Raw genomic sequence first — 13083 nt, forward strand, 5'->3', positions numbered from 1 at the left:
AAAGATTGAGAAGCATCCAACCAAGAAACGAAAAATCACATAAGCGAGCATTGAGCATAACTAACACCGAATAATGCACCACTAGTAGGATGTAATTTCATTGCATAACTATTGACTTTCGTGCTTGCATAGGGAATCACAAACCTTAACACCAATATTCTTACTAAAACACAATTACTCATCAACATGACTCACATATCACTATCATCATATCACAAAACTATTACAAGGAATCAAGTTTATTTTTTCCAATGATCTTCATGAAAGTTTTTATTATATCTTTCTTGAATATCTATCACTTTGGGACTAGTTTCATATGTTGCTTTTGATAGCTCAAACAAATCTAAGTGAAGAACATGAGCATAAAATTTTTCCATCTCTAAAAATAATATAAGTGAAGCATGAGAGAATTTCTTCAGAAGTTTACTAACTCTCAAATAAATCTAAGTGACGCATGAGAGTATTTCTTCAAAAATATTAAAGCACACTGTGCTAAAAAAGATATAAGTGAAGCACTAGAGCAATTCCATAGCTCAAATTTTTTAAGTGAAGCATAAAGAGCAATTCTAACAAATCATATCATAATTTTGGCTCTCTAAAATAGGTGTGTCCAGCAAGGATAGATGACACAAACTAAAAAGCAAAACAAGCAAAGACTCATATAATACAAGACGCTCCAATCAAAACTCATGATTTGTGACGAATAAAAATGCAGCTCCAAGTAAAATACCGATGGTCGTTAGAAGAAAGAGGGGATGCCACTCGGGGGCATCCCAAGCTTAGTTGCTTGTTTCTCTTTGGATAATAACTTGGGGTGCCATGGGGCATCCCCAAGCTTAGGCTCTTCTTACTCCTTATTCCTTCATCCATCGTGATCTCACCCAAAACTTGAAAACTTCAATCACACAAAACTCAACAAAACCTTCGTGAGATCCGTTAGTATAAGAAAGCAAATCACTACATTAATAACTATTGCAAACCCATTCATATTTTGTTTTTGCATTATATCTACTGCATTCCAATTTTTCTATGGCATATACCCCCCGATAAAGTCCATAGATTCATCAAAATAAGCACACAACGCAAAGAAAACATAATATGTAAAAAAACAGAACAATCTGTAGCAATCTGAAAACTTTGTATACTTCTGTAACTCTAAAAATTCTGAAAAATTAGGACAATGTGGGAATTTGTATATCAATATTGTGTAAAAAAATTAGAATTGTTCGTCGCTTATGTGATTTTTGAAAATTATTTTACCGAACGCAAAAGTTTCTGTTTTCCAACAAGATCAAATCAACTATCACCCAACATGATCCCAAAGGCTTTGCTTGGCCCAACCACTAATTAAAACATAAAAAACACAATCATAACAGAGGCATAATTGTGCAAACACTCAAGAACAGAAAGAAAAGGGCAAAAATAAATTTATTCATTGGGTTGCCTCCCAACAAGTGCTATCATTTTATGCCCCTAGCTAGGCAGAAAGATTTCAATGATGCTCACATGAAAGATAATAATTGAAACACAAAGAGAGCATCATGAAATATGTGACAAACATATTTAAGTCTAACATACTTCCTACGCATAGGCATTTTATAAGCAAACAAATTACCATGACAAGAAATATCTAGCATATGCAAAGGAGAGGAATAAAACACTGAAAATCTCAACGTAACAAGAGGTAATTTAGTAACATGAAAAATTTCTGCAACCATATTTTCCTCTCTCATAATAGTTACATGTAGGATCATACTCAAATTCAAATAGTAATTATATAAAATTTTCTTTTCATGATCCACATGCATAAACGTCTTATAATCTTCCAAGATAGTGGGATTAACATCAACTAAAGTCATGACCTGTCCGAACCCACTTTCATAAAAAAATCATAAGATTGAACACTCTCCAAATATGTGGGATTATTTTTACTTAAAGTTGACGTTCTTCCAAACCCACTTTCAATATTATTGAAAACATTATTATCAATATCATATTCATCACTAGGCTTAAATAAAATTTCAAGATCATAAGAAAAATCACCCCAATCATGATCATTGCAATATGTAGTGGACATAGAAAAATTAGCATCCCCAAGCTTGGGGTTTTGCATATTATTAGCACAATCGACATTAATATAATTAATAGTAAAATCCTTGCAATCATGCTTTTCATTCAAGGAGCTATCATGAATCACTTCATAAATTTCTTCATCACAATTTTCAGATTCACGAATCTCAAGCAAAACTTCATAAAGATAATCTAGTGCACTCAGCTCACTAGCAATTGGTTCATCATGATTGGATCTTTTAAAAAGATTAGAAAGTGGATGAGGATCCATAGATTTTTAGCAAGATGCAAGCATATAGAAGGAACATGGTAACACAAGCAAACAAAAGATTTGATGAGAAAAAGGCGAACGAAAAAGAGGGCGAAAAAAACGACAAATTTTTGTGAAGTGGGAGAGAGGAAAACAAGAGGCAAATGGAAAATAATGTAAATTGCAAGGAGATGAGATTTGTGATTAGGAACCTGATAGATGTTGATGATGTCTCCCCGGCAACGGTGCTACAAATCCTTTCTTGATGGCTCGTGTCCACGTCAGTATTTTCCTCGAAGAGGAAGGGATGATGCAGCACAACTACGGTAGGTATTTCCCTCAGTGATGAGACCAAGGTTATCGAACCAGTAGGAGAACCAAGCAACACTATGTAAATAGTACCTACACACAAAGAACAAATACTTGCAAACCGACGCGTACGAGGGGTTGTCAATCCCTCTCGGGTAAAAGATAGATTGGTTTGTAGTAGATTGGATAAATAGATCTCGTGGAAACGCGAAATAAAATAAATAACAAAAAATTGTAGCAAGGTATTTTTGGGTTTTTGGAATAATAGATCTGAAAATAAAAGTGGCAAATAATAGATCAGAAAGCAAATATGATAAAGAATAGACCCGGGGAACGTAGATTTCACTAGTGGCTTCTCTCGAGAAAAATAACATACGGCGAGTAAACAAATTACTGTTGGGGGATTGATAGAACTTCAAATAATTATGACGATATCGAGGCAATGATCATTATATAGGCATCACATCCAAGATTACTAGACCGACTCCTGCTTGCATCTACTACTGTTACTCCACACATCGTCCGCTATCCAGCATGCATCTAGTGTATTAAGTTCATGGAGAAATGGAGTAATGCAATACAAATGATGACATGATGTAGACAAGATCCATTAATGTAGGAATAGACCCCATCTTGTTAACCTTAATAGCAACGATCAATACGTGTCTTGCTGCCCCTTCTGTCATTGGGAAAGAACACCGCACGACCGAACCCATCACAAAGCACCTCTTCCCATGGCAAGTAAAATCGATCTAGTTGGTCTAACTAAACCAAAGATTCAAAGAAGAAATATGAGGCTATAAGTAATCATGCATATAAGAGATCAAAACTCAAATAACTTTCATGGATAAAATAGATCTAATCATAAACTCAAAGTTCATCGGATCCCAACAAACACACCGCAAAAAGAGTTACATCAAATAGATCTCCAAGAGACCATTGTATTGAGAATCAAGAGAGAGAGAGAGAGAGGAAGCCATCTAGCTACTGCCTACGGACCCGTAGGTCTACAATGAACTACTCACACATCATCGGAGGCACCAATGAGGATGATGAACCCCTCCGTGATGGTGTCTAGATTGGATCTCGTGGTTCTGGAACTTGCGGCGGATGGAATTGTTTTTCGTCGACTCCCCTAGGGTTTTTTGGATTTTTGGGGTATTTATAGAGCAAAGAGGCGGTGCGGGAGGCGGCCGAGGTGGGCACAACCCACCAGGGCGCGCCAGGTGTAGGAGATATGCCCTAGAGGCAATAATAAATGCTATTACTTATCTCCATGTTCATAATTATGTTTATGTTCCATGCTATAACTGCTATGGTTCTCGAGTCTGCAATAACACGAGGCTCGGAGGAAGACTCATATGCACGTGTGGAATAATAAACGGTAAGAAGTATTCCTAGCCTGGCCTCTAAGACTAGCTCAAGTGTTGCATGATGATTCTGTTTTCCTGGTCATGGGCATGTCTATGCGAGCAACTTTGAGGGCACAATGTTAAGAGAACATTTGTGTTGAATCGACCCGGATTGATGTTATGCTATGAGATTCGTTCGTCACAAGTTAATGGTACATAACACAGAGATGGTTAACGTTTGCATAATTCCTTAGACCATGAGAGTATCGAGTTTCTTCATACTTGCTTCATGAACTTTGGGGTTTGTTAAACGTCATCCGTAAATGGGTGGCTATTACTGCGGCTTACGGGTTCATGGAAAAGTGTGTCAAGTAACTTGATAGCTCAAGATTGGAATTTGCTCCTTCGACGATGGGGATATTCTCGGGCCCTCTCGGTGTTATGGTATCCATCATCATATGGCCAGACACAGTGTGATTTGATCACAGGGATGCCGCAACACAGAAATGAGAAAAGAGAACAAAACCGGTAATGAGGTAACTAGCATAGTGGACAAGTCGTTGATCCACGGGGATGCAAGTAAATCTCACCTCGGGTATTTGTAACATATCATGAAGCAATAGGAATAGCACACGACAACTGGAGGTTCACTCGAATATTCATTCGTGTGGGTATAGGGGTCAATATGGGTGTCCACGGCTCCGATGTTGATCATTGATCGGAAGGGGTTCCAGGTCATGTATATACTTCACTGAACCTATAGGGTCACATGCTTAAGGGTCATCTATCTGCTGAATACTAGACGGGGAGTCTGAGAGAAAGTCACCGGAAAAGTTTCGGAGACAACGGAAGAGTTCCGGAGAGAGAACACCGAAAGAGTTCCGGTAAAACCGAAAAGTTGTTTCAGAATATATTATTAGGTCAAAATGGTTTTGGCACTTGCCTGGAAATTCTTAGAGGGCCCCAGAACTGGTCTGGGAACTTTTGGGAATTTCCGGAGAGAAACACCGAAAATGTTCCGGAGCTGCCGTAACCGCCGTTGTTGCTTTTCGCTGATAAAAATCACCACACCGAAAATGTTTCGGATCATGCCCAGAAGAATTTTAGAGGGTGCCGGAAATGTTTTGGGACCTTCCGGAATTTTTTAGAAAAAATGTTTCGCGGAAAACATCTTGTCTCAGCACGAGGGGACAAGATCCCACGAATCGGGGGTTACATGTTTGGTGGCTTTTTGTCTAGGGAGCACCCATGTTTCTAGGAGACATGTTGGTGGCTTGTTGCCCCCCCTAGGAGGGGGCAAGGTTGTGGCTAGCCAAGGGGGTGCCTCCATGGTGTCCCTTTGGTGCCCCACTTGAGTTACCATTTCACCCTTCATGTGGGACATGTAGCATGGGTGTTTTGGTATTTCCTCCACCACCCCACCCCTTGCCTTGGCCTATAAAAGGAGGAGAAGGGGCTTCCATTCTCCTCATCCCTTCTCACATACAAGTGCCATGCAATGATCTGGCTTCTCTCTCCCTCCCCGCGAAATAGTTTCGTAGAGCCAAAAGGCTGTCTGGGTTCCGGCAGGAACTAGTTCTGGACGGCGAAGCCCTGCCGGATAGATGACACCGTATGTGTGCAACTCTGTAGAGAGATCGTAGTTTCGGTCTTAGTTTGTGAGTTCCTCCCGGAGGGCTGTCCGTGTGACCGTCCGAGTTTCGAAGGTTCTCCCGAAGGGCTATCCGAGTGACCGCTCGAGTTTCGAAGATCCTCCCGAAGGGCTGTCTGCGACACCGTTCGGGGGGCTATTCGACCGCCCCCCGGAGGCCTGTCTGAGGAGCAGATGAGGGTATACATCCTCGCGGTTGGGAGGTTGTAAATCCTAGTTGCGGGGATCTGCACCGCCGATTGTCATCGACTCTACTTCCCGCTGCGCTACGAGTCAGTAACGAAAAAGATCAAACCATGTATGCAGTCTCCATAGTGGTCCTGGGCTGGTGCATAGGTCGGAATTTTTTTTTTCTGGTGCGTTACCTGACACCTGGGCCCCGAGGCATGCCCAGGTGGGTGGTTCTCCCCTTGGAGCCCCCTCTAGTACTTCTTTGGCCTAACAGGTGTCTTCTGGTCCAGAAAAATTCTCCAAAAAGTTTCACTGCATTTGGACTCTGTTTGGTATTGATTTAGTGCGAAGTAAAAAACAAGCAAAAAACAACAACTGGCACTGGGCACTATGTCAATAGGTTAGTCCCAAAAAATGATATAAAGTTGCTATAAAATGATTGTAAAACATCCAAGAATGATAATATAACAACATGGAACACACAAAAAGTATAGATATGTTGGAGACGTATCATTATACCGCGGGGTATACCCCCGCCATTAGCCCCCAGTTTATTTGGATTTATTCATGTTAAACTTATCCTGCAAAATAAAGACAAGAACAAATTTGAAAGGTTGTGCACCGGGTCGAAGGTTCTTCTGAGCCGACATCTATTCATCCTTAAGTCCTTATCATTCCCTTCTGTGAAAACACTCGACCGAGTCAATATTTGTCGAGTCGTGCAATTCTTGAGTTAGTTGACATCGTGTCTCTTTGTTATATTCAAGGGAATCCCTCCTGTAAAGTTTGGGTCTCTTTGTTATAGCAGTAGGAAGTTTCAAAATCAATTTGTTGACATTATTTTTTTCGCAAAAAAATATCGGGGAAAAATAATCCATTTGAGTCGGCTTCCAATGCTCTGGCTTGACAAAAAATATTGGACTTAAGATATTCATTTGATTTTTAGCCGGCTTGAGGATGTAGAGCTTGTCGAGTTGCTCCACCGAAATTGCCGAGTTACAGAAACTGATCATACCGGGTCATGATTGTTACAAACGTCGGGTCACATTATTGGTGCAATATCTGCCTACCTTGTGTTTTGGAGATTGTTGACAGAAACATGTATGGACTGATTTGTTTGCTAGTGCATAACAGAGAGAAAAAGTTCATATACAACTGAAGAGAATGTTGTCTCCGATGCTGAGTTCGAAGAACTTCACCGAAGTACATCTACGTTGCAGAGAAGAACGAACTATATTTGTTGAAGTACTAGAGTCGAGGAGATTGATGTGAAGAGATCGACCCCTCGAAAGTTTTCCGCTGAAGTAAAGCTTTTGGTTCGGTACCATCGTCCGAAGAAATTGACTGCAGCGATTGAAGTCCAAGATAAAGTGAAGACATAGTATTCATTTCGTTGTTCTTCTTTTCATTCTTTTGAGTCATAGGACCTCCATACTATTAAGAGGGGTATATGTTCTTGATGCTTAGATCCGCCGTGATGCTTACCCAAATTCTATGAAAGCTGTGACAGAAATCTCTTTGTGCTCCGAGCAAATACTTGGCAGCAAGAGACTGTGATCTTCTTCGCTGCGAGAGATTTGCCTCATACCGAGAAGTTAGCATTACTTGTTCCTCAAGTAATGTTACCTTTGCTCCAAAATCCGACCGTTGTGAACATGTTGGTTGGCCATTGGCTGGACCTCATGTCCAAAATGGTCATTTCCCATCAGGGAAGGTCGCGGCTATAAATAGCCACCCCGCGTCGGCTTTGTCCGGTGGCTGCTCCGCTTGAGATTTCTTTGAAGATTGATTTGGGCAACCCCTCTGCGAGTGATTTGAGTTTAAGATCCACTAAGAGAAAAACCAAGAGCCCAAACTTAGATAGTGGTTTAGCATCACAGTAGTTCCGAGTGAGAGTTCTTGTACCTATTACTCTTGAGAGCTGCGCACTCTCGAGATGGATAGGTTTCGGCTTCGAGTGATGAAGAGTTGTTGTCTTTACCAAGCCCGATCTTCAGCAACCAAGAGTGATTGTGGTTCGCAAAGGTCGGCGGAAGGTTTGGAGATCGCCGACAAGGATCTACCACGAGTGAAATCAACTTGAGTCTGATCAGCTCTGTGTTGAAGGAGAATAGGGTGAAGAGAGTTTATCTTCAGTGTTAAGTCATAGCCCCTCCAACCAGACGTAGCCCTTTGGCAGAAGGGTGAACTGGTCTACCAAATCTCTCTGCGCCATCGAGCACCACTGGTTACATCTTCGTCACTGCATTTCATTCAGCAATTTTTATTCGTGCTCTGTGCCGATAGTTTACTTGATCATTTTGTTCCGTTGTCTTCATCCTGTGTATCTGTGTTCATCATTCTCTTTATCATTGTCGGGGGGATGGACCCCGGGTAGCCTCATCCGCACCTAATGACATTTCAAGACATCAGGGCTGGCCAAAGCTCCTCATGCCGACTGGCCACATGGCCGGTCCCTTGGACCGGCTAGGACTACGCGTCCGACTTCTAGAAGATGGCGCATCCCCACAAGATGGCTTCAGGTGCGGGCCGGCTTCCAGCAGCTGACCTGTCCTCCCCCTCGGAGTCTGCAATCACCCACTACGACAAGACGGAGCGTAGCTACAGCGGCACCTGCTCCCCCCGAATCCAGGAGGGGCGTGGCTACAGTACGCGCTGACCAGGTGGCCACCTACCCGCACGGCGCAAGACTGTAGCCATACGACTCATGGCGTGGCCCTCGTCAGCAAGGACCGTGCTACAGCGAAAGGCAATCAGCATGGCCCACAGGCGACGAGACCTACATGTCGGCCGGATTCTCGGCAGCCGGCGGGGCCCTCCAAAGGCGGGCCCCAGCAGTCGGCAGAGAATCCTGCGACCCTAGACACCGACGTCCGGGTCCTACACCCGGCCGTATTACTGTTGTACCCCTGGGGGGTTGGCCTATAAAACCCCCCAGGGCTCACCCATGCAAAGCGTTCATCCTTCACTTCACACACACTCACCATAGCTATGAGAAGAGAGGTAGCTCTACCCTTCTTCCTCCTCTAGCAATACAGCTCCGGCAGCAACCTTGTATACACTTGATCATAGTCATCATAGCACGACTAGGGGTGTTATCTCTCCGAAGAGCCCTGAACCTGGGTACGTCTCGTGTGCTACCGAGCTCGTGCTCACTCTCGCTTCCGGAACCCGACGACGTCCTCATGGCTCCACCCATGATAAGCCACCCCCTAGCATCTGACGTGAGATTACCACGATAGTTGGCACCCACCACGGGGCCATCCGCGGCGTCGGTCGGAGTTGTGTTCCGGACAGGAACCACCTTTCCCTCCGGCGAGCGCATTGCGTGTGGCCTGACCAGCCAGCCCGATGCGTTTGTTTGTGCATGCATCAAGACATCGCGTGACGCGGGAGCTATCTGCCCCACGAGCTGCCTCATCGAACTCTTCGGAAAGCTCAGCCTTTCCGACGCGGTCACCACCGGCACAGGAGCCATCTGCTTCGTGAGCCACCTCGCCGATCTCTTTGAGAAGCTCACCCTCTCCGATGTGGCCTCCACCGATGGGTTCCTCGACAACGTGGTGGTCATCGATGACCCGCTCCCTCCTGTCAGCAGGGACGCCTCCACACGCGCGCTCGGCATTGGCCTCTTTGCGGAGGTGATGGTCACTGGCAACAACCAGGACACTGGCGGGGCCGCTCAGGACCCATTGCAAGCGGCAATGCAGAGCCTGGCCATTCCCGTCGGTGCCGACGCTGGCCCGGCGGAGCTAGAAGAAATCCGTGTCAAGCTCCTCGACAGCGCCAACAAGATGGCGGCCATGAAGCACCACGTTGAGGCCAACCAGCGCGAGATCGACCACATAGCGGGCGACACGCCAGTTGCGGGGGAGCCCAGCCAAGCCGGCACCATCCGGCAGCACGGCGCGGCCATCACTAGCATGCTGGGAGTCGGACATCCGATCTACACACCCTAGTGCAGAACCTGCGTGTCGCGCAGGCGGCGGCGGCAGAACTCGAGAACCTAGAGGGTGAGGAACGGCGCAGCCAGCTAAACCGCCTCCAGGAGCTCCTCAACGCGGTGAACACGTAGTAAGACGCGTGCGACCGTGTGATGGAAGCCGGCCAGCAGGCCAAAAACCCTCCACCCGCCGCGAGAATGGAGCGACCTCTCGGTCCTCAAGTGGTGGCGGCCACGGCCAGCGGAACCCTGAGCCGGCTGCTAGTCGCAGCCGGCACACTTGCCTGACGGCTGTGAACAACTGGCAAGTTCCTCCAAGGGCGGAGGACCAACGCCAGCAGGACGAGCGTCCCCCTCCCCCCCCCCCCGCAGGGAGAGGCTGGCCTCTCCGACGCCGGTTGACCACCCGACTCCGGGGGTCCGGCTAGGCCCCCGCGAAGCAGTCGGTGAGAATGACGCTCGTCACCGGATCGAGCGGCTAGCTCGGTCCCTGGCAGTGGAGGAAGAGGATACAGTCGGCCCGGCCTGCTTCGGCCCCCGCATCCGCGACGAGCCCTTCGCCGAAGGGTTCACGCTCCCTCGAGACACTCCCAAGTACACCGGCGCCATGAAGCTGGAGGATTGGCTGACCGACTACGGCACAGTAGTCAGCATAGCCAATGACAACAAGCGCGTTGCCGTGAAGTATGTTCCGCTCATGCTGCAGGGCACATCCCAGACATGGCTGAACAGCCTCAAGGCCAACAACATCAACAGTTGGCTGGACTTCAACGAAGTCTTTGTGCGCAACTTCGACAGCACCTACAAGCGGCCCCAAGCCTCGCCAGCTCACCATGTGCATTCAGGGTCTGACTGAGTCCACTCGCGACTACTTGACGCACTGGGCCGAGTTGCGCAACTCCTGCAAAGGGGTGCACAAGGTACAGGCCATCAAGTACTTCACCGCCGGGTGTAGAGAGGGCACCTTGCTCAGCAGAAGCTTCTGTGCGATGAGCCGACTACCTTAGACGAGCTCCTGGTTGTGGCGGACAAGTATGCCACAGCCGACTCCTCCATATTGTCAGAAATTCGGCTTGACGCGTCTGGGAAAGTGATCCAGCCGGCTTCTCAAGTGCCAGCTGGTGACTCCAACCGGCACCAATAGCCGAACGACAACAAGCGCAAGGCCCAGCAGCCGGCTTCCAACATCCGGCAGGTGGCCACCATCGAGGATCAGCAGCCGGTCGGGCAACCCGGCCCCAAGCGTCAGCGGGGCGGCAAGGGTGCCTGCCTGCCTGCCTTCTCCTTCGAGCAAGCCCTCGATGCCCCATGCAAGTTCCACAGTGGCGAAGCCGTCCAACCACACCACCGATAGTGTGGCTAGCTCACCCCAATCACTAAGGGTGAGGGCTTGCCGCCTCCTCCAGCCGGCCCGCCCTGCCGGCATGCTCCAAGATGAATTCCCCAACAAGGACGCCACTTACATCATCTTCACTAGTGAAGCCGGTGACAAGCATAGTCGGCGTCAGCAGCATCACGAGGCGAATGCTGTTGTTCCAGAGGTCCCCCAATTCATGCACTGGTCTAAGAGGCCCATCACCTAGAGTCGTGATGATCATCTGACCGGATGCCTTCGCCTAGTGCTTATGCCATGGTGCTGGACTCCACCTTCTCAACCGAGAGAGGGGCATGCCGCTTCTCCCGAGTCCTGATAGACGGCGGAAGCAACATCAACATCCTCTACTGCGACACCATAGAAATGCTGGGCATCAAGGAGAAGCAACTCTAGCCCAGTCAGACCATGTTCCATGGCATCGTCCCTTGGCTTTCCTGCTCTCCAATCGGCAAGAACAAGATCAATTTCCTGTTTGGCGACAAGACCCACTTCCACCTCGAGCCTATCTGGTTCAAGGTGATCGACTTGGACAGCCCCTACCACGCGCTCTTGGGCCGGCCAACACTAGCTAAATTCATGGCGGTTCCACATTACGCCTACCCGAAGATGAAGATGCCGGGTCCCTAGGGCATCATCACCATTGCCGACAATTATAAGAAGTCGCTCATGTCCGCCGCAGCCAGCTCCCGGCTGGCCGAGTCCCTCGTCGTCGCCGAAGAGAAGTGCCTCCTTGACCGTGTTGTGGCCATGGCTAGCGAGCAGCCGGCCATGCCATCTGACCCCAAGGATGTTGAGGTCGAGGGTTCCTTCCAGCCGGCCAAGAAAACCAAGATCATCTTGGACTCGACGTACCCGGAGCAGTACACTGTCATGGGGGCTAACCTCGACAACAAATAGGAAAGCGAGCTCATCGACTTCCTCCGTGAGAATCATGATATCTTCGCATGGTCCCCCAAGGACATGCCGGGTGTTTCGAGGGAGTACGCTGAGCACAAGCTGCATGTGCGATCGGATGCTAAACCAGTCAAGCAACCCCTCCGGCGCCTATTAGAAGAGAAGAGAATGATCATTGGTGAAGAAATCACCCAGCTTCTGGCAGTCGGCTTCATCATGGAAGTGTTCTACCTGGACTGGCTTGCCAACCCAATCCTCATTTTGAAGAAAAACAACAAGTGGTGCATGTGTATTGACTACACGAGCCTCAGCAAAGCCTGCCCAAGGATCCGTTTGCCTTGCCCCGGATCGATCAAGTGATCGACTCCACGGCCGACTATGAGTTGCTGTCCTTTTTGGACGCCTACTCCGGGTACCACCAGATCAAGCTGGACCTGGACGATCGATTGAAGACCACCTTCGTCACCCCTTTTGACGCCTTCCGCTACATCACCATGACATTCGGCTTGAGGAATGATGGCACCACCTTTCAATGCTGCATGCAGAAGTGCCTCCTGAAGCAACTCGGAAGGAACACCCACGTCTATGTGGACGACATAGTGGTGAAGATGGAGAAGTGTGGCACCCTTTTATAGGATCTCAAGGAGACCTTCGCCAACCTATGCCGCTTTAAGATCAAGCTCAACCGGAGAAGTGTGTCTTTGGAGTACTAGCTAGACAGCTCCTTGGCTTCCTTGTTTAAGAGTGGGATTGAGTGCAACCCTGTAAAGATCAAGGCCATTGATCGGATGAAGATTGAGCGGATGAAGAAGCCGACCTGGCTGTGGGATGTCTAGAAGTTCACCGGGTGCTTAGCATCTCTTAGTCGGTTCGTCAGCAGGCTGGGAGAGAAGGCCCTCCCTCTGTAGCAGTTGATGAAGAAGACCATGTGTTTCAAGTGGACCGACCAGGCGGATGAGGCATTCCTCCAGCTCAAGCGGATGCTGTCCTTGTCGCCTGTTCTGGCTGCTCCGATTGCTAAAGAGCCCATGCTCCTCTACATCGCCGCCACTGATACGTCTCCAACGT

This window comes from Triticum urartu, chromosome 7A (genome assembly GCF_056163025.1).
Source record: "Triticum urartu cultivar PI428250 chromosome 7A, HENAU_Tu73, whole genome shotgun sequence".
NCBI lineage: Eukaryota > Viridiplantae > Streptophyta > Magnoliopsida > Poales > Poaceae > Triticum > Triticum urartu.